The sequence below is a fragment of the Lissotriton vulgaris genome, chromosome 8 (assembly GCF_964263255.1).
Source record: "Lissotriton vulgaris chromosome 8, aLisVul1.2, whole genome shotgun sequence".
Lineage (NCBI taxonomy): Eukaryota > Metazoa > Chordata > Amphibia > Caudata > Salamandridae > Lissotriton > Lissotriton vulgaris.
Window position 1 is genome coordinate 36,981,444 of NC_141696.1, and position 21,864 is coordinate 37,003,307.

General features: G+C 48.1%; 1 protein-coding gene across 1 annotated transcript in view; it reads right to left on the reverse strand.

Annotated features, from left to right (window-relative positions):
- The window catches only part of LOC147693336 (transient receptor potential cation channel subfamily M member 2-like), a 136,409-nt gene that overhangs the window by 53,706 nt on the left and 60,839 nt on the right, over positions 1-21,864 (reverse strand). The window lies entirely within an intron of this gene.

Below are 21,864 nucleotides of genomic sequence, written 5' to 3' on the forward strand. Positions count from 1 at the left end.
TTTTCAAGAAACGAGAGTTTCAAATGTGTCACTGCCTGGGCATGAAGAAGTTACATATTATAGCCATCGGACTGTTAATTTACAGATCCTTCCTGGATTCCCAAATCCACACAGAAGACACCCCCATTGGACTTTTTCTGCAGTCATCCATTGTGGGTTTGTGAATTAGGTTATGGATTCTTGAATCCACCTCATGCTGATTGGCTGGCTGTCACAGAAGCTATTCTGTTGTTGTGGTACCTACCCAACAAGGTACACCAGCATCCTGCTGGGAAAAAGAAAAGGGGCAAGGGGCACCTACCCTGGCCCCCAGGCCTATGGGGAACCCCAAAAGGACTCCGCTAGTAATACATTAAATATACAAAAAATTGTGTGATTCGCAAATTTGTGAATCCTGTACAAAGAAATGGGATAGAAGTATTCCTTGCACTACTTTTGTGCTGGGCCAGTGATACCTGGGCATCACTCAGGGCCTGCCATACACTGCACGCAATGTTTGTGACCTCCTAATATTTATACCAATAAATGACATTTAAAAGCAAAATGTAATTAAACAAAAACGCATACTCACACCGATAAATGATACTATATTCATAGTTGTGCCATCAAGTGGTAATGGTAATTTTATATGTAACGATACATGTGACGTGCAAAGGTTGGTAGAGTATGGACACCACTTCATTGCACCACACACAGAGGTCGCTAAGTAACAACAGTGCTCTGCAGTGGCATAGCTATGGGAGGGCGGCGGGGGGCAGTCCTCCCCAGGCGGCACCATTTTTGAGGCGGCTGCGCGGCACTGGAGGCCCGTTGTGGCCGCGGCGGCTTTGATAATTTATTTGGGAACAAACACAGTGTCGCCAAATAAATTATAAAGGCAGCCGCAACGGGCCTCCAGTGCCGCGGCTGCTCGTGGCCCAGTTTAAAAGGGCAAAGCCGCGCTGCACTCCACTCCTTCTAACCTGCTTTGGTAACAGCTGAGCTGCACAGTGCACACAACACAAATGCGGGACTGCAGGCGGCTGCAGTGCTTTCAATTAAATTGCCAAAAACTAAGTCCCGCGTTTGTGTCTCCTCGGACTCCTCGACCGTTGTTGGCGCCCCCCCGTCCCAGCCTCAGTGTCCAGGGCCGTCAATCTTGTAGCTTGCGCGGAGTGCGCGAGCGCTACCAATGACGGCCCTATAGTGATTTTTTGGCCAGGCCTGGCGATTAGTTCGTAGCAGTGACGCATTACGCGATTCACGGCTATGCTCTCGTGAGGAGTCAATTCTGGCCTGGGGCAGTGCTTTATGCTTGCAGGTAGCTTTGGGTGTTTTTCTGGCAGGCTCTCTGGACATCACTCGCTATAGAAGAGGTATGGTAACAGAATACTACGCACTATATATTGTGGTATACAAATATTATAACATAAATGTAGGCAACCAAAATATCGACATGGTAAGTACATAACGTTTTAATGTAGTTTTACTATACATGATTCTCCATATATTAGAGGTCTTCAAGCTGAGGATGGAGGGCTGGTAGGTGTGAAGTGATGTCAGCGTGGGCAGCAGACCAATGTCATCATGAAAAACAGCGCAGTGATTTTAGTTATAAGACTGATACCTGAGCAAAGATGCAGTGTTTAATTTATTAAAATACTCACAGCTGCCATGCTGCCCCATTTCTTGTGGCAGATCTTTTGACCAGTCCTGGTATTATGGTCAACAATACATTGCATTTTGGGTCTTGTAGTTCCATATTTAACATTGTGAGCACAGGCTTACATATTCTAGCATGCAAAGTGCTTACGGCTAAAAAGACAGGACTGACACATGACATTAGGCTAGTTACCAGATGGGTGTAATACTGTGACAAAACAAAAGGCAACTATTAACATAGATATTTCTCAAAATTTCTTTGACACCCTCTGTCTCTAACACGTCTCTTACATTTAGACAGACTTCTGAATGGTCGGGATTTTGATCCTTGTTCCTAGGGAAACTTCCATACAGTATTTGTCTCTCGTGGTGAGGTAAAATTGATTATGAAATGGTTAAATATAACTCTAAACACCATATTGACACCTCAACAGCAGTTGAGACTTCTAAATTGGATGAATCATCATATATTCAAATCACCTATGGTTTACTCACCCTGAGTCCATTGTGGATACTAAGATCAAGAGTAGTGAGAAGAAAGGATTTAATGAAGAGGAGTTGCATGGCTAAAATAGCCTATTACTCAATCGGAGACTATATGAAACCAATAGTAAAAAAAGATTCCACCCCAGGAATAAGAGGCTGCACTGTCAGGACACACATAAAGGTGAGAACAAGTAAAAAAAGCATATAATGGCTTGCTCAAAACATCCGATTGTGGGCCAATATCACAACGCTGTAGTGGTGGAGGTAGGATTAGATCCCCCAAGTTAATAAGGATCAACCAACACCGGATCTGATAACCAACTATGACAAAGAACAGCAGTGCCCTGCCCAGAAAGCGAGTATAAAATTAAAGTACAAGCATAAGTGCTTACCAACATAGTTGGGAAATCAGCTTTGGTTATTAGTACTGTACCCACCTGCCAAGAGCTGGCAGTAAAAGACTTAAAAGTCCTAACTGCAAGTAATCCCAACAATAAGTCCATTCCTACGATATTGATTGATTTAAATCAAAAGCTCAGTGACTCCCTCAAGAAAGGGCCCAACACTAAGGAAGTGGAATTGGAAACTAATTACATAGGGTACCCGACTGCTGATTACATTGTATTAAGTGATACATTCATTTTGGATAATATAGAAAAGATGTGGATATAGTGAACCAATCTGACATGCCTTATGTTCAATGCTGTCTGGGAATCTTAAACTGTGGGCCACTAATTGGTGCTCAAGCCCTTGTATGGATTTATAAAGAACTAACAGATGTTTAGGGGTGATCCATTGAAAGGAGATACTCTCTTCCATAGTTGATTGACTTATCTACACACAAGGATAGTGTCCTGTTAACAATAGCACACAGTTGATGATCCTTTTAACACTGTTGGTTACCATGAAAGTAACGTGAAAACAAAGTTGCAGGCAAATGTAATGTTTCTTGTTTCTTCTGAATATAATATTCAAGGTGTGCCGCAGCGCCGGAACTGTTGTCCCGGGCCTTGGATAGAGTTGAACATGTCCCCATGGCCCCTCCAGCTGTGTTTAAGGATTGTGATGATAATGTGTCACCCCTCCTTGTATTTTAGCTTTGGGCCCCCAGGCACACTGTGCACCATGTGTGTGCTGAGGCTGATCTGAAGGAGAGATGCACTATTACAAGCTGGTTTTGTGTCCCAAGAGCACACGTCTTTTCATTCCCAGGGAGTTGGTTGCTGCTGCTTAGAAGTAATGACAGGGCGCGACCCCTGGTTGTTGCCTTTGGCCACCAGAGTGGGCTGTATCCAGTCTGTGTTGGCAAGGTGGAGCTGACTGACCCCTTTGTGCTGCGTTTAGTTCTAAGGGCACACAGTGAGTCATTCCCTGTGAATAATTAATTTGCTGTTTTTGAAAGATAAAGAATCACAGGCTTCAACACTGTTAAGTTGGTTTTGGGTCCCCAGAGCACATCACGTTTGTGCAGGTCCCCACTGCTTTAATGTGGGGACTATGATGTATGGTCATTTAATGTCAGCTGTAGATGATGGATCCCTGAACAGTGTCATGTATGTGCATGTTTGCATTGTGCTGAGGGGATTACCAGGTAATTGTTCACACAGCTCTCTGATGGGTGTCACATGCGGTTTTTATGAGTCCCCAGATAGATCATGCAGTCTGTGTGTTCTCTTTTGTACTGCCAGTCACCGGTGTATTCAACTGTGTAGCCTTTGACAGTGTTACCTATGTGCATGTAACTTGCATGATCGAGGTAACTACTAGAAGCAATACTACGTGTCTCTCGGACATCTTTCAAGTGCTTGCAGTTCTTTTTCCTCAGCACCCCCCCACCCCCCAAGGGGCGGCAATCTGAGGGATAGCCCCGGGCGCCACAAGCTCTAGCTACACCTCTGGTGCTCTGTCAACTTCAAGTAACTCTTATTTGACATGAAAAACATGTTGGGTTTCCTTGCTGATGTAGCGTGTGCATTTGAATTCAAATGTTCCAAAAAACATGTTTCCATTTGCTTGAAAATATTTTTAAGATCCAAGATTTTTTTGGTTTTTTTCTAAAATGAAATGTTCTAACAAGCAATGACAACATTCATATTTAAAACGTATGTATCACATTATTAAAAATAATGAAAACATTAAGAAAATATGATAAAAATAGTATACCTTAACATACATACCCATAATCAGAATGCATTTTTACAATAATACATTATCATGTCATATTTAAATGAGGTAAAGCCACTGCTCCTATCCTCCAATGAAAGGACCAACCCGACCACCAGAGCCCTTGGGACAACAATATCACAAACATCAACATTTAGAAGAAGATGTTATGCACAAAAATCATGCACTCACTTGCACTGGGTGAACATGTTAGATCCCAACAATCTATTCCAGCAACACCAGACACTCTCACAATATTCAGCTGTAAACTGCTCTTCCTCCTTGTGCTGAATTTGTCTTTTGTAAGTGAATATGGGAACACTTAAATAAAAAAATAAATGTTAAAATTTGCTTTTGAACACTGGAGTGATAAAAGGCTTGATCTGAAGCAGTCATCTTGGAACTAGAAGCTAGATAGATGCCTTCAAGGAGACCATGGGTGATGCACCCTAAGATTGTCGGATCTAGTGGGTTCCACTGCAGTTCATTCACCATCTAACCCCTAAGATTTTTCGGGTCTAGTTGTGTTCCACTACACTTCATTCACCATCTAACCCCTAAGATTGTCGGGTCTAGTTGGGTTCCACTTCACTTCATTCACCATCTAACCCCTATGATTGTCGGGTCTAGTTGTGTTCCACTACACTTCATTAACCATCTAAATACCCCTACGATTGTCGGGTCTAGTTGTGTTCCACTACACTTCATTCACCATCTAACGCCTACGATTGTCGGGTCTAGTTGTGTTCCACTACACTTCATTCACCATCTAACCCCTATGATTGTCGGGTCTAGTTGTATTCCACTACACTTCATTCACCATCTAAATACCCCTACGATTGTTGGGTCTAGTTGTGTTCCACTACACTTCATACACCATCTAAACCCTACGATTGTCGGGTCTAGTTGTGTTCCAGTAGACTTCATTCACCATCTAAATACCCCTACGATTGTCGGGTCTAGTTGTGTTCCACTACACTTAATTCACCATCTAACCCCCATGATTGTCGGGTCTAGTTGTGTTCCACTACACTTCATTCACCATCTAACCCCTATGATTGTCGGGTCTAGTTGTGTTCCACTACACTTCATTCACCATCTAAATACCCCTATGATTGTCGGCTCTAGTTGTGTTCCACTACACTTCATTCACCATCTAACGCCTACGATTGTTGGGTCTAGTTGCGTTCCACTACACTTCATTCACCATCTAACCCCTACGATTGTCGGGTCTAGTTGGGTTCCACTACACTTCATTGACCATCTAACCCCTACGGTTGTCGGGTCTAATTGTGTTCCACTACACTTCATTCACCTCTAACCCCTACGATTGTTGGGTCTAGTTGGGTTCCACTACACTTCATTCACCATCTAACCCCTAAGATAGTTGGGTCTAGTTGTGTTCCACTACACTTCATTCAACATCTAACCAGGCACGGTGCCTTCATTGGGGTGTTGGGGCGATGCCCCCCCCCACCCTTCTGCGCCCGCAGCTCCCTCAGCATCTCTGAATCAGTTTACTTAAGCTCAGAGACGCCGAGGGAGAACTGGCAATTATGTCAGTCAACATGATGTCAGACCGCCCACCCCCTTCAGAATCTGAAGGGGGTGGGCGGTCCGGCGACATGTTGACTGACATGCATTGTCAGACCAGCCTGGGACAGGCAGCAGCACAAGTGCGCATGAGTGGGGAAGGGGAGCACATTTTTCGCCCGTACCCAGTCATGCGCACTAGTGTTTGCCCTGCTTTGCGCATGCCCATTAGGAGCCCCTCAGTCTCCTAATGGGCAGGCGGCGGGTGGAGAATAACCGTGCCCTAAGCCAATCCTGGTGCTGCAGCCTCGTCAGGATTGGCTGAGGGGTTCCCACTCCAGTGCAGTGCTGTTCCTGAAGAGGGGCCAATGCGGACCAGGAGCAGAGGCGGTCAGGGAAGTTTTCTAAATGTTATTCTCCCTCAGCCCCCCACCCCCGCGCGACCCCCCCCCCCGCGACCAGGTTCGAGTCTTGGCAGCAGGATTAACATTCTGTGAGTCTGGGCAAATCACTTAATCTCTCCGCACCTAAACGTTAACGTGTGCGTCTGTAATGCAACTGGCGCTCATGCAGGACTTGTGCACATATTTGTAAGAATCAGTGCTTGTGAAGCACGCTAATACATTGTTCCTGTTTTCGTGGCCTGCACTTCAACCATGTTTTGGGTACAAAAAAGGACTGCTCTGCCCTTCTGTTTTAACCAAACCATTTAACAAAGTCCACAGAGCACTTTTGAAGGGAAAACTGTAAATGACGGAACCCTGGACAATGCCTTCTCAAGGCTGCGAGGCTCATAGGATCCGCAACAGTGAAGTGGTAAAAGCGGCAGCATGTGTATGTGCAGTGACATAGTCCTGTGAATAATCTGGGGGTGTGTTGTGTTTAGAAGTAAGGTATTGGTACGTTGATGAATGTGACGTGACGTCTAAGGATTTTATGCCAGTTACGTTCCGTCGAGTCCACTTGATGTCACGCGAGAAAATGAATGAGAGGGTTAAACACATGAGTGCAATGTTCTTTCCACATTCGCAGCTCGGTGCGGATATTGTAGCATCCATTTGTTGTCTGTGAGTGTGTGTTGCACCATTGTGAGGAAGAGACGGGGCGCCTCATCCAGAAACTTGGAAATACCTTGAAAAACATTTGGCAACCTTCCTTAGGACAATGAGAAATAAAACGTTTTCACTGAAGCGTAGGCATGCATATCATCCCGCTGTATCTTGTCATGTCATGTCATGTCAAGGGTTTTTATATAGCGCATATTATCACCGCAAGGTCTCAAGGCGCTTGCAGCATAAAAACTAGTTGATCAGAAGGGGGGCTAGACCAGAATAAAAAATAATTTTTTTAAAAAAAAACTGCTTGGGGCTAAACCAGAAAGGAGAACTACTTGGAGAAGAGCCAGGTTTTTAAGGCTTTGCGAAATTGCTTGTGTTCAGCGATGGATAGAAGGTGGGGAGGCAGTTTGTTCCAGAGAAAAGGGGCAAGATAAGAAAAAGAACGCTGACCCTACCTGGAGGTACGGACGCGAGGTTGGGTCAAAAATGATTTGTTGCTGGACCTTAAGGATCTCTTGGGGACATACCAATTTAGTTTCTTTTGGAGCTATTTGGGCCCATTATTATACAGAGAGTTGTGCGTTATACTCTAGATATTAAAATGGCTTCTCTGACGGATGGGGAGCCAATGGAGCTTTTTCAGTCATGGCGCGGATACAGTTCTAGGAGGGAGGTCCAGGACTAGCCTGGCCGCTGCATTCTGGAGGGTTTGCAGCTTTGCCAGCAGGTCCTCGTTCAGTCCAGAGTACATGGTATTGCCATAGTCAAGATGGCTAATGATCAGGCCCTGTACCAGGGGTTTTCTAGCTTCTATGGGAAGCCATTTGAAAATCTTCCTGAGACTGCGCATTATTCCATAGAAAGTCCCTGTCACTTTGGCAATGTGGTTTTTCATAGACAAAGTACAATCAATTGTTATTCCCATGTTACGGACAGCAGATTTAGGAGAGGGACACACTCCCAATTCCGGAGGCCACCAGTCTTGTGTCCAGCACTTCTCTGCTTTACCGAACAGAATGATCTCTGTCTTGCTAGCATTCAATTGGAGTTTGTTGTTCCTCATCCAACTGCTTATCTCGACCATACAATTTTTGAAACGTGAACGAGTGCCGACGAGATCCACGCCGCAGGTGATAAGCAGCTGGATATCGTCGGCATACGATACAGTTTCAAAGCCATGGGAATAAATGATTTTAGCCAATGATGCCTATGATGTACAGATTAAAAAGTAAAGGGCTTAAGATCGACCCTTGAGGTACCCCCACCGTTACAGGGCGACTACTGGAGACCAGGGTGTCGACTCGGACGGTGGTGAGGCGATCAGTAAAAGATAGTTTTCAATCCAACCTAGGGCCCCTCCTCTGACATCTATCTCCCACAGACGATGTTTCAAAATACTGTGGGAGATGGTGTCAAATGCGGCGGAGAGGTCCAACAGGACGAGAATGGCTGATTCGCCTCTATCCACCGCGAGCCTGATGTTATCCACAATCTCGACAACAGCTGTCTCCATGCTATGGGCAGCACGGAAAGCGGATTGGGAAGAGTCCAGTACTCTGTGTGCCTCTGTAAAAGCGTAAGCCGGTTGTTTACTAGATGTTCCAGCACTTTCCCAAAAAAGGGTAGCAAAGATATAGGCCGGTAATGAGATGGTAGAGTAGGGTCATCAAAAGGTTTCCTAAGAATCGGCTTTACTTGTGCATGTTTCCATTTGGATGGCACAATGGCTTGTTCAAGTGAGGTGTTGAAGATGGCCGTAAGGGAGTTAGCTAGCAGTGGTATAATTACAGCACAGCGGTGCGGAGGGAATGGGTTCATAGGGGATCCAGATTTTATTTTACTTAAGCCCTCCAGTGTTTTAGTGACTGTAATCGGATCGAATTCAGTCAAATAAGAGGATTCATTGCAGTCCGCCAAAGAGGGCGGGAGCATCAGGCTATTATCTTGCAGAGGCTGACCTAGGTCTGTGTTGGGAAAGGAGGAGTAGATTAATTTAATTTTATTATCAAAGAACTCAGACATCGATTCAACCCATTTTTGAGAGGGACTAAAAAGAGACTGTTCAGCACGAGGGGAAGTGAATTCTTTCAATATTTTATATAATTATTACTAGATCTAGCCGAAGTGTTTATACGCTGAGTTAAGTATGCCTTCTTGGCCATTTTAATGTTTTTTACATAGCACGAGTGGAGTAATATATACTTGGCTCTATCCTCTTTCGTTTTTGTTTTCCGCCAGTTGCGTTCTGCTACTCTGCTGGCTTGTTTGTCTATTTTTAAGGCGGTCGTGAACCATGGGGAGGCCACGGATTTAGCTTTAACGTTGGTTTCAGGAATGATTAGGTCTAGAGTTTGTGTAATGGAAGACTCCAAGTTGGTTACCCTTTGTTCCAATGGAAGAGCCAGATCATTTGAGGGGTTAAAATGGGTCAGAAAGGCTTTAGATGTAAGTTTACGCCAGGGGCAAATAAGCACTCTTTTTCCGCTTATTGATTTGGTTGAGGCTGGGATAAGGAGGTTGAACTTTATGAGATAATGGTCAGTCCAAATCATAGGAAGAGGGTCTTCGTTGCTCAGTTTAGGGGAGCTGGTAAAAATTAAATCCAAGGTGTGACCCGCTCGATGAGTTGGGCCAGTTACTCTTTGGGTTAGACCAGGCTGTCCATTGTTCTAATTAAGTGACAAATATCGGGCTCAGAAGAAAGTTCAGCAGGATAGTTAAAATCCCGAGCAGGATGAAATTTTCCGTAGCCAGTGCATGGGCGACTACAGTTATTAATAGATGGTTGACAAATCCGGTTTTAAGGCCTGGGGGCCTATAAACTAGAGCTCCTCGCCAATTTTCAGAACTGGAGATTTTAATATTGACTATCATGATTTCTGCTGTGGGGCTGGAAAAAGATTCCAATAGCCTAATCTTTATTGGGGCTTTAGCCGCAATGGCTATGCCTCCGCCCCTCCGCATTTCTCTATCCAACCTCGTTAGGAGGTACTCAGGGGGAAAGGCGGACGCTATATCAGATGACGCCTGGCTGTGAAACCATGTTTCAGTGAAGAAACAGATATCAGGTTTTTCTGCTTCAAGTAAACTCCAAACCTCAACAGCATGTTTAGGTATTGACCGCGCGTTGAGGTAAAGTGCGGTTGTAACCTTATCTTTTACTTGACTTTCCCTGGCCGGTATAGTAATCGACCTTGGTAAAGGAACCAAGTTCGCTCTACCCTTAGCAATGACTGAAAAAGAACATTTTGATGTCCCATTCTGGGGGGTCAAATATGGAAATACTCGAGGCTGAGTCGACTGGGTAATTAATCCTGGGTTTGAAGTTCTGCCAATGTTCCGGAGTTTCAGTTCAGCACTGGTATAACACAGCATAATTCAAATAGCTTACCTAGCTAGCAATCAGGAAAAGGGCAGGGTCCGGGCAACAGGCAACGGTCAGGCGTGGATGGGCGCAGACGGGCTTGCCTTCGACGCACCACTGGCGCGCCGCTGCGTGCGTCCGCGCTGGGATAGGCTTTAAATGGTGAGGGGGCGGGTCCGTAGTGATGACGCTGGCCAATCCAAGCACAGATTGGCTTCTACTAGATTCCTTGTCCCTCCGCTCAATCGGCACACGCCGCATCGGACCGGGGACCGGAATCAGTGGCAAACAGGTAAGAAACACGAGTAAAATACAATCATTAAAAGAAATGCAAAAACAAAGTTAAAAGGACTCTGACTCAGTCGCGCACTAGCGTGTGATCAGGTATAAATGCCGATTTTTAGCTGCGCGCATCCGCGCTGAGATAGGCTTTAAATGGTGAGGGGGCGGGTCCGTAGTGATGACGCTGGCCAATCCAAGCATAGATTGGCTTCTACTAGATTCCTTGTCCCTCCGCTCAATCGGCACACGCCGCGTCGGACCGGGGACCGGAATCAGTGGGTGTGCATTGTTGCTGCGCGTGCCAGCTGGGGATTGTAGGATAAAGGTCAGGATGACAGCCCTGCCAGCCCACTGGTGCAGATTACAGGAAGAGGTGTGGCGCCGCAGCCAGGGCGTCTGACGGATGACGGTTCGATCCCCGGCACCGGCGGCAGGGGTCTGCCCAGCACCATGTGACTCTGGGCAATAGCATGCTTAATCTTCCCGACGGCCCCCAGCGCCTGGAGACCCTTACGGGTGATTGTTCGCGCTTTACAAATGTGGTTTATCATTATCAGATGTTTAACATCGGAAGCTCAAACCCACAGAGCAATGTAACCCCCTTTAATGTTTGCCAATCGCCACAAACTACGTCAACTCTGGCATGAAAACATGATCCAGTTATCAAAGCTTCTGCTGTGAAAGCACTCTTTCCTCATGTGACCTGCTGCATTCCATGCTGGCATGAAGGTCGCCACCACTGATTGGAGCTGTGTGAAGCCCTGTGGAAAAGCTGTGCTCGTTATGATGTACATTAGAGGCGTCTCGGATCCGGCAGCGCAGCAAATGGATGTCTGCTGTATGTTTCCTTCAAAATTATACTTTCATATACAAGGGCCTGACTCTCACTCGGAGTATAGATCATTATGTCAGAATTTTTCATTTAAATTAGCATTAGTCTGTCAAATGATCACAGTGGATGGATGCTATTGAAATACGGCAAGGGGCAGCATAATGTTCAAAATGTCTCACCAGTTGGTGAGACATAACACTCACCAACATCATATCAGAGAGTTAATCTATACTACTATTATAAAGAGAGAACTTGCACCTTTTGGCCAAGTAAACTCGGGAACCACAGCACCAATCACAACACCCAATAGAGCGTTGGAAAGGGCAGTTGCAGTAGAAGGACATAGGCTATGCAGACGCCCACCATATACATTTAAAATGTAAAAGAACCGTGCCAGCAAAGTAGTCCCTTGTGGGCGTGTCTGCATTGTGCTGTGGGTATGTGCTGGGGGCGTGACAATCGCTGGTGGCATTCCGTAACGATTGTTGTTTTTTCTTCCCAGGTTCTATACATTCCTGCTCCCTTTAAACAGTAATTCAGTGGTGGTCCCATTCTCTTAGAATCACCCCAAGCACAGTTATGGGCAAAAATACAACTAAAAGGCCCTGCAAAGCATTATGGGATAAGCTTAGCATAATTTTTAGCATTCATGAAAGGGTTTCAATGTTTTTGAATTTTACTCATCAGGGACATCTTGGGACGACGAGGTGAACTGCAGCTTGATGTGTAATAGTTTGAATGCGATTGCATTTGCCTCATCAGGGACATCTTGGGACGGCGAGGTGAACTGCAGCTTGATGTGTAATATTTTAAATGCAATTGCATTTGCCTCATCAGGGACATCTAGGGACGGCGAGGTGAACTGCAGCTTGATATATAATATTTTAAATGCTATTGCATCATCAGGGACATCTAGGGACCATGAGGTGAACTGCAGCTTGATGTGTAATATTTTAAATGCTATTGCATTTGCCTCATCAGGGACATCTAGGGACCATGAGGTTAACTGCAGCTTGAGGTATAATATTTTAAATGCTATTGCATTTGCCTCTTGGGGACAACTGGGGAGAACGAGGTGAACTGCAGCTCTTTGTAGAATTATTTGGGTACTATAATATTCACTTCCCACTGCTAATCTCGTCCCACAATGGTTTGCAGGGGCTTGATCTCAAAACCATCACCTCTCTCACTGCTTGCTGGAAGCTAATTTCACTTTTGTGAAACGACTATATGCATTTTAGCATGTAGAAATACTTGTTATTTTACCTTGAATATATGAGGTTTCTGTTTTAAGAATTGAAATCTGACGGAACTAAATATTGCGGATTTATTGTACCAAGTTCGCGCCAATTCCGCCCACCCCTACTTTAAATACCCCTGCACCCCATAATCATAACCCACCCTTACTCTATAAAATACTCCAACACCCTTAAACACTAACCCATCTTAACCCTATAAATATACCCTGTACCCCAAAACCCAAACCTATCCCTAAACCCTAAAAATTACCCCTGTACCCCAAAACTAAAACCTAGCCCTGAACCCTATAAATACCCCTGTACCTCAAAACCCAAACATACCCCTGAACTCTAAAAATACCCCTGTACCCTAAAACCCAAACCTACCCCTGAACCCTAAAATACCCCTGTACCCCAAAACCCAAACCTAGCCCATAACCCTTAAAATACCCCTGTACCCCAAAACCCAAACCTACCCCATAACCCTAAAAATACCCCTGTACCCCAAAACCCAAACCTAGCCCAGATCCTTAAAATACCCCTGTATCCCAAAACCCAAACCTAGCCCTGAACCCTAAAAATACCCCTGTACCCCAAAACCCAAACCTAGCCCTGAACCCTTAAAATACCCCTGTACCCCATAACTCAAACCTAGCCCTGAACCCTAAAAATACCCCTATACCCCAAAACCCAAACCTAGCCCTGAACCCTAAAAATACCCCTGTACCCCATAACCCAAAACTATATCTGAACCATTAAAATACCCAAACACCCCAAAACATATACCTCAGTACCCCAAAACATATAACCCTATACCCATACTTGCCTTGTCCAAACATTTTAAAAAAACATGCTTTTACCATTCATGCATTTACAACAAATTTCGTTGTAAATGTATGCGTGGTAAAAGCATATAAAATGTAATGCCATGAGTTATAATGGCATTGCGGAGTCATGGTACTTTCGGAATGAAAGTATGCAGAGTTTGGTATGCGGAAAGAAAGTTGCGGAATAATGGGTGTTTACCCTCCCCCGGTAAGTAATTAGTGAGCGTTGTGCCCAATATTTCATTGTTTTTTCTTTCCAGGTTCTGTACTTTCCAGCTCCGGGTGTCCACCCTGCTCCCTTTAAATACCCATGCACCCCATAATCATAACCCACCCTTACTCCTTAAAATACCCCAACACCCTTAAAATCTAGCCCATTTTAACCATATAAATATACCCTGTACCACAAAACCCAAACCTAGCCCTAAACCCTAAAAATACCCTCTACCCCAAAACCCAAACCTAGCCCTGAACCCTATAAATACCCCTGTACCTCTAAACCCAAACCTAGCCCTGAACCCCTAAAATACCCCTGTACCCCAAAACCCAAACCTAGCCTATAACCCTAAAAATACCCCTGTACCCCAAAACCCAAACCTACCCCTGAACCCTAAAATACCCCTGTACCCCAAACCCAAACCTAGCCTTGTACCCTTAAAATACCCCTGTACCCCAAAACCCAAACCTAGCCCTAAACCCTAAAAATACCCTGTACCCCAAAACCCAAACCTAGCCCTGAACCCTAAAAATACCCCTGTACCTCAAAACCCAAACCTAGCCCTGAACCCCTAAAATACCCCTGTACCCCAAAACCCAAACCGAGCCCTGAACCCTAAAAATACCCCTGTACCCCAAAACCCAAACCTACCCCTGAACCCTAAAATACCCCTCTACCCCAAACCCCAAACCTAGCCCTGTACCCTTAAAATACCTCTGTACCCCAAAACCCAAACCTAACCCTGAACCCTAAAAACACCCCTGTACCCCAAAACCCAAACCTAGCCCTGAACCATAAAAATAACCCTGTACCCCAAAACCCAAACCAACCCCTGAACCCTAAAATACCCCTGTACCCCAAAACCTAAACCTAGCCCTGAACCCTGAAAATACCCCTGTACCCCAAAACCCAATCCTAGCCGTGAACCCTTAAAATACCCCTGTACCCCAAAACCCAAACCTACCCTGAACCCTAAAAATACCCCTATACCCCAAATCTCAAACCTAGCCTTGAACCCTAAAATTTTTCCTGTACCCCAAAACCCATACCTATCCCTAAACCCTAAAACTACCCCTGTACCCCATAACCCAAAACTATATCTGAACCCTTAAAGTACCCAAACATCCCAAAACATATACCTCATTACCCCAAAACATATACTCCTATACCCATACTTACCATATCCAAACATTTTTAAAAAATCATGCTTTTAACATTCATACATTTACAACGAATTTCGTTGTAAATGTATGCGTGGTAAAAGCATATAAAATGTAATGCCATGCGTTATAATAGCATTGCGGAGTCGTGGTACTTTCGGAATGAAAGTATGCAGAGTTTGGTATGCGGAAAGAAAGTTGCGCAATAATGGGTGTTTACCCTCCCCCCGATAAGTAAATTGGTGGCACGGCGGCCCACATCTCCAGCAACATACTCTTTTTTTTTCCCCACCGATTTGAAAAATGCACAGGTCTCTCTCATTGATGGCCAGCACCGACATACACTTTTAGACACACCTCCCGTCACAAGTTCTAGAATTGCGAACTTTAGAGCTGGGGAGCTACGTTCGAATCTCGGCATCAGCTCAACATCCTGTGATTCCAGGCAAATCGCTTTGTCTCCCCGTGCCAACCACAAATGAATGTGTTCTTCTGTAATGTAAATTGTGCTCATGCCATGTTGTCGAGTTCGCGCTATATAATATTGCAAGGAAAAATAAAGTAGGGAAACTCGAGTTCACACACTACTGAACGCACACTCTTAAGTGCATCAGCAGTTCACTATAAGTCGGAGCGTTTCACAAGCCTGTCACAAATAAGAAATGCTATCTAAACGAAATCCTAGAAAACAATATACTACTGGCCGGCAGCAATTCATACCCGGACAACGTCGGGACGGGCTGCTAGTATCATGTAAAGCTACAACGTGGCCTTGTGTTACACGGACTCACAATCTAAGAAAACAATTGCACTCTTCTGACCTAACCATAGAGTTGGAAAGCTCTATCGGCCTATATGCCCCTAACCATAGAGATGAAAGGCTCTGTACCCCTGCACCAGTCACAAAAAGCCCCAGCCACTGAGGCGACAAGCTCTGCACATTACCCAGACTTAAGCAACCCCGGCACTGGCACTGATTGTACGTGAGCTGGGAGTGACTAACTTCCTCTGCTCATTGCGGCCCCGGGGGAAGTGAGGTCAGCAGACCAGTCTTCCCCCAGGGAGTTCGCGCGAGACAGGACAGAGTGAGTCTTGGTAGTGTAGGGGGTGGGCTAGTGGGTTGGGTTTAGGATAAGGTTATTTAAGGGGGCAGGGGAGGAAGTTCTTCCTCCTCCTGTCCCCAGCGCTTCAGGGGCAGATTAAGGAAAGTTTTGAGGGAAAGATTTTTAGGAGAGGAATTAGCTTAGGCGCTTGAGTAGTAGAGAGGGTAGAGAGGTTAGGTTTACCTAGTCAGTCGGCTGGGTAGTAGGAGGATGCCGCTGGTGCCCCGGTGTGTGCCCCGGTGTGTGTCGAGTTCAGGTCGGTGACGGCAGTCAGGAGGGATTCGCCGACTTTTCCCCGGGAGGTACATGGCGTCAGGAGGCGGGGCCGTGGAAGTGCCTGATGCAGCAGCCATTTGCGCTGCGCTATTAGTGCTGGGCCCAGCTGGGAGGGCCGACCTCCTGCAGCCCGGCGTCCTCGATCAGGCGTGGGTCGGGATGACCCGCACGCCGAGGTCCGCGGGAGTTGCCATGGCGGTGGCGGCGTGCCTGGAGGAGCCGCCAGCGGCAAAGTCAAGTATGTCTGGGCAGGGGAGGGGCAAGAAGCAGGCGGAGGTCCCCAAGCACAGCGGGGGGCGACTGAGCCTTCCCGGGCGCTCCCCGGGTGTTCTGGTGTCCCTGGAGAGGCAGGATGATGTGGCCAAAGGGGGCGAGGCAGCTCTAGTGAGGGCAGGGGAATCAAAGGGCATGGCAGGCGGTGCTGCCCGCGAGGGCCTACAGGCTGGTGGGCTGGGCCTGGGGGGCCATGGGGAGGCATCTGGAGAGTCCAGTGAGGCCAGTGGGGGGAGGGGGAGAGTGCAACAGAAGAGCTTCCTGGGGAGGATTTCACCTTGCTTTTGTCAGAAGGGGAGTCTGGGGAGGAGGAGGGGGCCCCTGGGCCAACAGCTTGTAGACTTGTCTAGCAAGAGGAAGGGGGTAGTCAAGCCCCATGGATCCAAAGGGAAGGGCCCCTTGAAGTCTCACACTATGCAGCCTACGGGGATGCTCCTGGTGGGGGGCCCCATGGCCCCTCCACAGGGGGAGGGTCGTTTCCCTGACATAGCTAGCCAGGGCTCCTGGTATGATAGATGGGAGCGCATGACCCTTGAGGAGAGGATTCGTGACCAGCGCCGCATCGTGGAGGAATCGGAGCAGACATGGCAGCTTCTGTGTGCCGCCAGGGAGGCAGGGCTAGGGGAGGTGCAACCGGGACCCGTTCATGAGATTGGGGTATGCATGGGATGGGCCAGCGAGATTCAGGGGTCCCGCGGCAACTGGGTCTGGATTGAAGGGGCAGGGACTGCTTTGGAGGCACAGAGACCTGAAGGCGCTGGGGCCTCCCCAGGCGCAGATGGCCTGGGGGTGAGGGAGCAAGCCAGCAGGTGAAGCTGGCAGAGGCAAGGGTGGGCCAGTGGGGCGCAAAACGGCCTCCAAACACTGGGGCAAAGCAGCAGGGGGGTCCGCGGCGGCCTGCCCTCCATCATGGGAGCGGGCACCAGCTGTTCTGGAGTGCGAATTTGTGCCTGGTGTGAAAGGGAAGGTTCCAAAGAGAGTGGTGAGCAAGGTGCGGAGAGCAGTTGTGGAGGATGTGGATGAGGAGCAGCTGGACTATGACGAGGATGGTGATGAATTGGAAGAGGATGAAGTGCGTGAGGAAGGTGCGTGGGGGAGAAGCAAGGCAACAGATAAGTTTGGTGTTTTGCAGGCGGCGCAGACCAGCACCGCTCGGGCCAGCAAGGCAGGTCAGAAGACGGCGGATGCCAGGATGAAGTTCCGGGAGGTGCCCACGACGCTTGCGGGTGAGGGTGCCTGGTGGGATGCGTGGGACGAGGGTCCTAAGGGGGGGCGCAAAAAGGCCTGCCGTTCGGCGGGTGTGGGGGATGGGTCTGTCAAGGATGTGGGGACCCAAGGGGATGCAGGGGGACTTGCAAAGGATGGTAAAACGCAGGTTGTGGTGGCCAGTGCACAGACTGACAAGGCGGAGGACCAGGATGGTGGGGACAAGCGGAAGAAGTTGCCATATATGGGTTTGGCAATGCCACTTGGGTTGCACTTGTCAGAGAAAACAAAGGCTAGGATCTGGAAACATGAGTATGTGGATGTTTTCAAACTCTTGCATAGGGAGATTCAGGCCAAGGAAGGTTCCAAGGAGGAAGAATGGGAATTGACAAGGCGGCCGAGGGTGCCGGTAAATATGGAGAATTGGACGTCGGCGTTTTTGATCTATGCCAGTATTTATTGTGAGAGGCATCTGAACAGGGCAATAGCTCTTTTTAAGTACATGGACGTGATCAGGAAGGCGCAGATGCACTTTCGGGGGTATGCCTGGCTCAGTTAGGATGAGGAGTTTAGGGCCCGGATTAGTGTTAACCCAGACCAGGCGTGGGGGAATCTCGATCAGGAGCTTTGGGTACAGTGGATGTCCTCTACGCAGGCGGCAGCATCTACACACACGGCTAGTAGCCTCCTGGTTGCCTATCGGCCTTTTCATTCGTGTCCCGCCCAGTCAGGGGAGGGTGGGCAGGGATCTTCTGTCAGATTAGGGAGTCAGGGTACTTACGCAGGAACCGCTGGTCAGCAACCCAAGCCTGGAGCTACCATTGGGGCATGCTGGAACTTTAATAAAGGTTTCTGCACGCGACACCCTTGCAAGTTTAAGCACGAGTGTTCCAAATGCGGTGGACGCCACCCGGTCACTCAATGTTTTACCCTGGCCACCCCCTCTGAGCAGTGGAGGATTACGAAAGGATGGGGACAAGCTGGGCCAAAGGGCCCCTACACCGGTTGATGTGGAGGCCATGAGTCCATGGCTCTCTCGGTACCCTGATAGAGAAGCAGCGTTGAAACTGCATTGGGGTTTCACAGAAAAGTTTTGGGTAGGCTATCAGGGTCCTCGGGAGAGGCGATGGGGGGAGAATTTGCATTCTGTGAAGGAATTGCCATTGGTGGTGGCACAAAAACTGCAGAAGGAGGTGTTGTAAGGCAGGATCGTAGGCCCGTTTGACACGTGGCCGGTGCTGGACCTTATTGTTTCACCGTTGGGTGGGGTCCCGAAGAGGGAGCAGGGGGAGTTCAGTGAACGATTTTATCACTGAGGAGGACTCCAGGGTGTTGTATGCTTCGGTCGACGATGCCATTGGTCTGGTGCGGGTTTGTGGAAAGGGGGCCGAATTGGCAAAATGTGACATAAAGTCGGCCTTTCGCCTCCTTCCCATTCACCCGGCGGATTTTGCCTTGTTAGGGATGCCATTTTTGTAGACAGTCTTGCCGATGTGTTATGCGATTTCCTGTGCGCTCTTTGAGACCTTTAGTCCTTTTTTGCAGTGGGCCTTCGTGGACAGAAGTGGGCATCGGCTGGTGTCCCACTATCTTGATGATTTTCTGTTTGTAGGGAGAGGACAGACGGGGGAGTGTGGAGTGGCTCTGGGGCAGTTTCAGAGTATGGCTCGTGACTTTGGAGTTCCTTTAGCACCGGAGAAGACGGCAGGGCCCGATTGCTGCTTGACCTTTTTGAGTATTGAGATTGATTCAGTTGCATGGTTGGCCCGTTTACCGGAGCAGAAAGTGGGGGAGATGCAGGTTGTTTTGTTCCATGTGATTGGAGTTCACAAGATTGACTTGAGGTCTGTGCAGCGTCTCTTGGGGCTCTTGAATTTTGCTTGCAGGGTGGCATCTCGTCATGGCCATGTCAGGGGCGGTGCTCCCTCACCACAGAGTCAGAGTCACGCTCGGGGTCTGGTCGGATTTGCGGGTGTGGCTCAGTTTCCTGGAGAATGTCAATGGTGTGTCTTTGGACTTTGCGCACAACAGGATGGTCTGGCAGGTGCAACTGTATTCGGTGCGCAGAACAATGGCCGGCTCATTGGTTGCAGCAGGGCAGGAGCATTGCTTTCTTGAAATTCTTTCCCTTTTTGGTGGCATTGATGGTGTGGGGTCCTGCGTTCCAGAACAGGTCTGTCTTATTTCATGTAGACAACAGGACGGTGGTGGACCTTGTGAACACCCAGAAGGAAAAGGATCTGCGTGTGCTGCACCTGTTGCGAAGTTTTATGCTGCTTTGTTTGCGATTTAATGTGCTGTTTCTCGCGCAACATGTCCCAGGGGCGCGTAATGACATTGCGGAATCGTTATCTCATTCGCAGTGACAGCGTTTCAGGAGACTGGCACCAGGAGCGGAGGCCTGCAAGACCAAGGTGCCGGAGGGTATCTGGGCCTGGGGGGAGTGAGAGTAGTGGGTTTGGTGGAGAAATCTATAGCAGTATCAACGAAGCGTTCCTACAGGTTGGCGAGGTCTGAATTTGGCGTATTTTTGGGTTGGAGTAAGGATGCATGGCGTCTGCCCAAGAGTGAGTGTGAACAAGGGGTGTTTCGTTTTGTGTTGGACTGCATGGATAGGGGTTTGTCACAGACCACGATTTCGGGCAAACTGGCGGGGATTTCCTTTTACAGCATGTTGCACTTGGGTTTTGATCCGGCTAGGGTTGATTTACTGAGCAGGATGTTGAAGGGTTGGGGACGGGTGGGGACGGAGGGGGAGGAGGGGTGCCCCGGGAGGCAATTACGTTTGAGTTGTTGAGGGATTTGTTGGGTCAGTTGCCGTATTGTTGTTATAATGGCGACAAAGTGGTTTTGTTTCATTTGTGCATGGTTTGGATGTTTTTTTTAGCTTTTAGGGTGTCTGAGTTGGTAGGGACAAGGGGGGCACCTGGCAGGATGTGCGGGGATGTGCGGGTGGATGGGTCCCGGCAGGGTATTTGGTTGGGGCATTCTAAGATGGACCAGGTGGGACGGGCCAAATGGATTTGTCTAAAGGAGAGTGGTTGCGAGGTCATGTGCCCGGTGCGTGAATGGAGGAGATTTTGTGGTAAGGTTGGGAGATCCGAGGGGGAGATTTTTTGCCATGCCACTAAGAAGCGTTTGACGTCTTTTCAGTTGTTGGCAGTGTTAAGGATGGCACTGCGGCGTGTTAGCAGGGATCCAGCTAGGTATGGGACGTACACGTTCCAGATAGGGGCGGCCATGGCAGCAGCGGGGTTGGGTTGATCGTGGGATGAAATTAGGAGGATTGGGCTTTGGAGGTCTCGCTGCTGCAAACGCTATGTGCGCGCATGATGGGGGAGAGGTGTTGGACAGGTAGGGCTTTTGCTGCTGACGCATTGTACTGTCAAGGTTGTGGTATTAATCTCTTTTTTCTTCGTAGGTTGCGTTCGGGGGTCCGGGAGCCAAGACGGTTACCTGGATTGTTGGGCACTCCTTTGTTCCCTGGGCCTCAAAGTATGCGGACAGGGAGGTGTACGTCGTAGCCTGGGCCTGTGGAGCAGCCATTATGAGGTCCACTGGTGGGGTAAGAGCGGGATGCGATGGGGTGATTTGCTCCCCTGGTTGACGAAGAAGGTGGCTCAGCTGGGCTGTCCATACATGATTGTTATCCACTTGGGAGAAAATGACTTGGTCAAACAAACAGGAGTGTCTTTATTACATTTGATGCAACGGGACTTGGAGGCAATGAGGAGCAATCTGGCTGGCGCTTGCATTGTTTGGACTGAGTTTGTGCCACAACAGATCTGAAGCCGGCATCCATTGAGAGGGCGCGGCGTAAGTTGAATAGGGCTATGAAACTTTTTTGTGGTGACCACTGGATCAAGGTGATTGCTCATGTGTGGCTGCGCCTCGATGAGCCCCTTTTCTTTCGTGATGATGGAGTGCACCTTTCGTACATGGGGAATGCATACTATCTAATGGAAATGCGGGATGCTATCAGTTTGTTGTGGAACAAGTCTATCTGGTGCCGACGAGATTGAGCAAAAAAGGTGCACTGGTGGTGGGCCAGGTAACCGCCCTCTGGGGGTTCCCTGGGTGGCAGGACTTGGGAGGGGTGGGGAGTCCATGACGGGCATAATCACCCTTCCGGGGAGGGGGTTACAGGTGCAGAATGGGGGGTGTGGGAGACGGGAGTGCGATGGCTGGAGAGGCTGGAGGAGGTC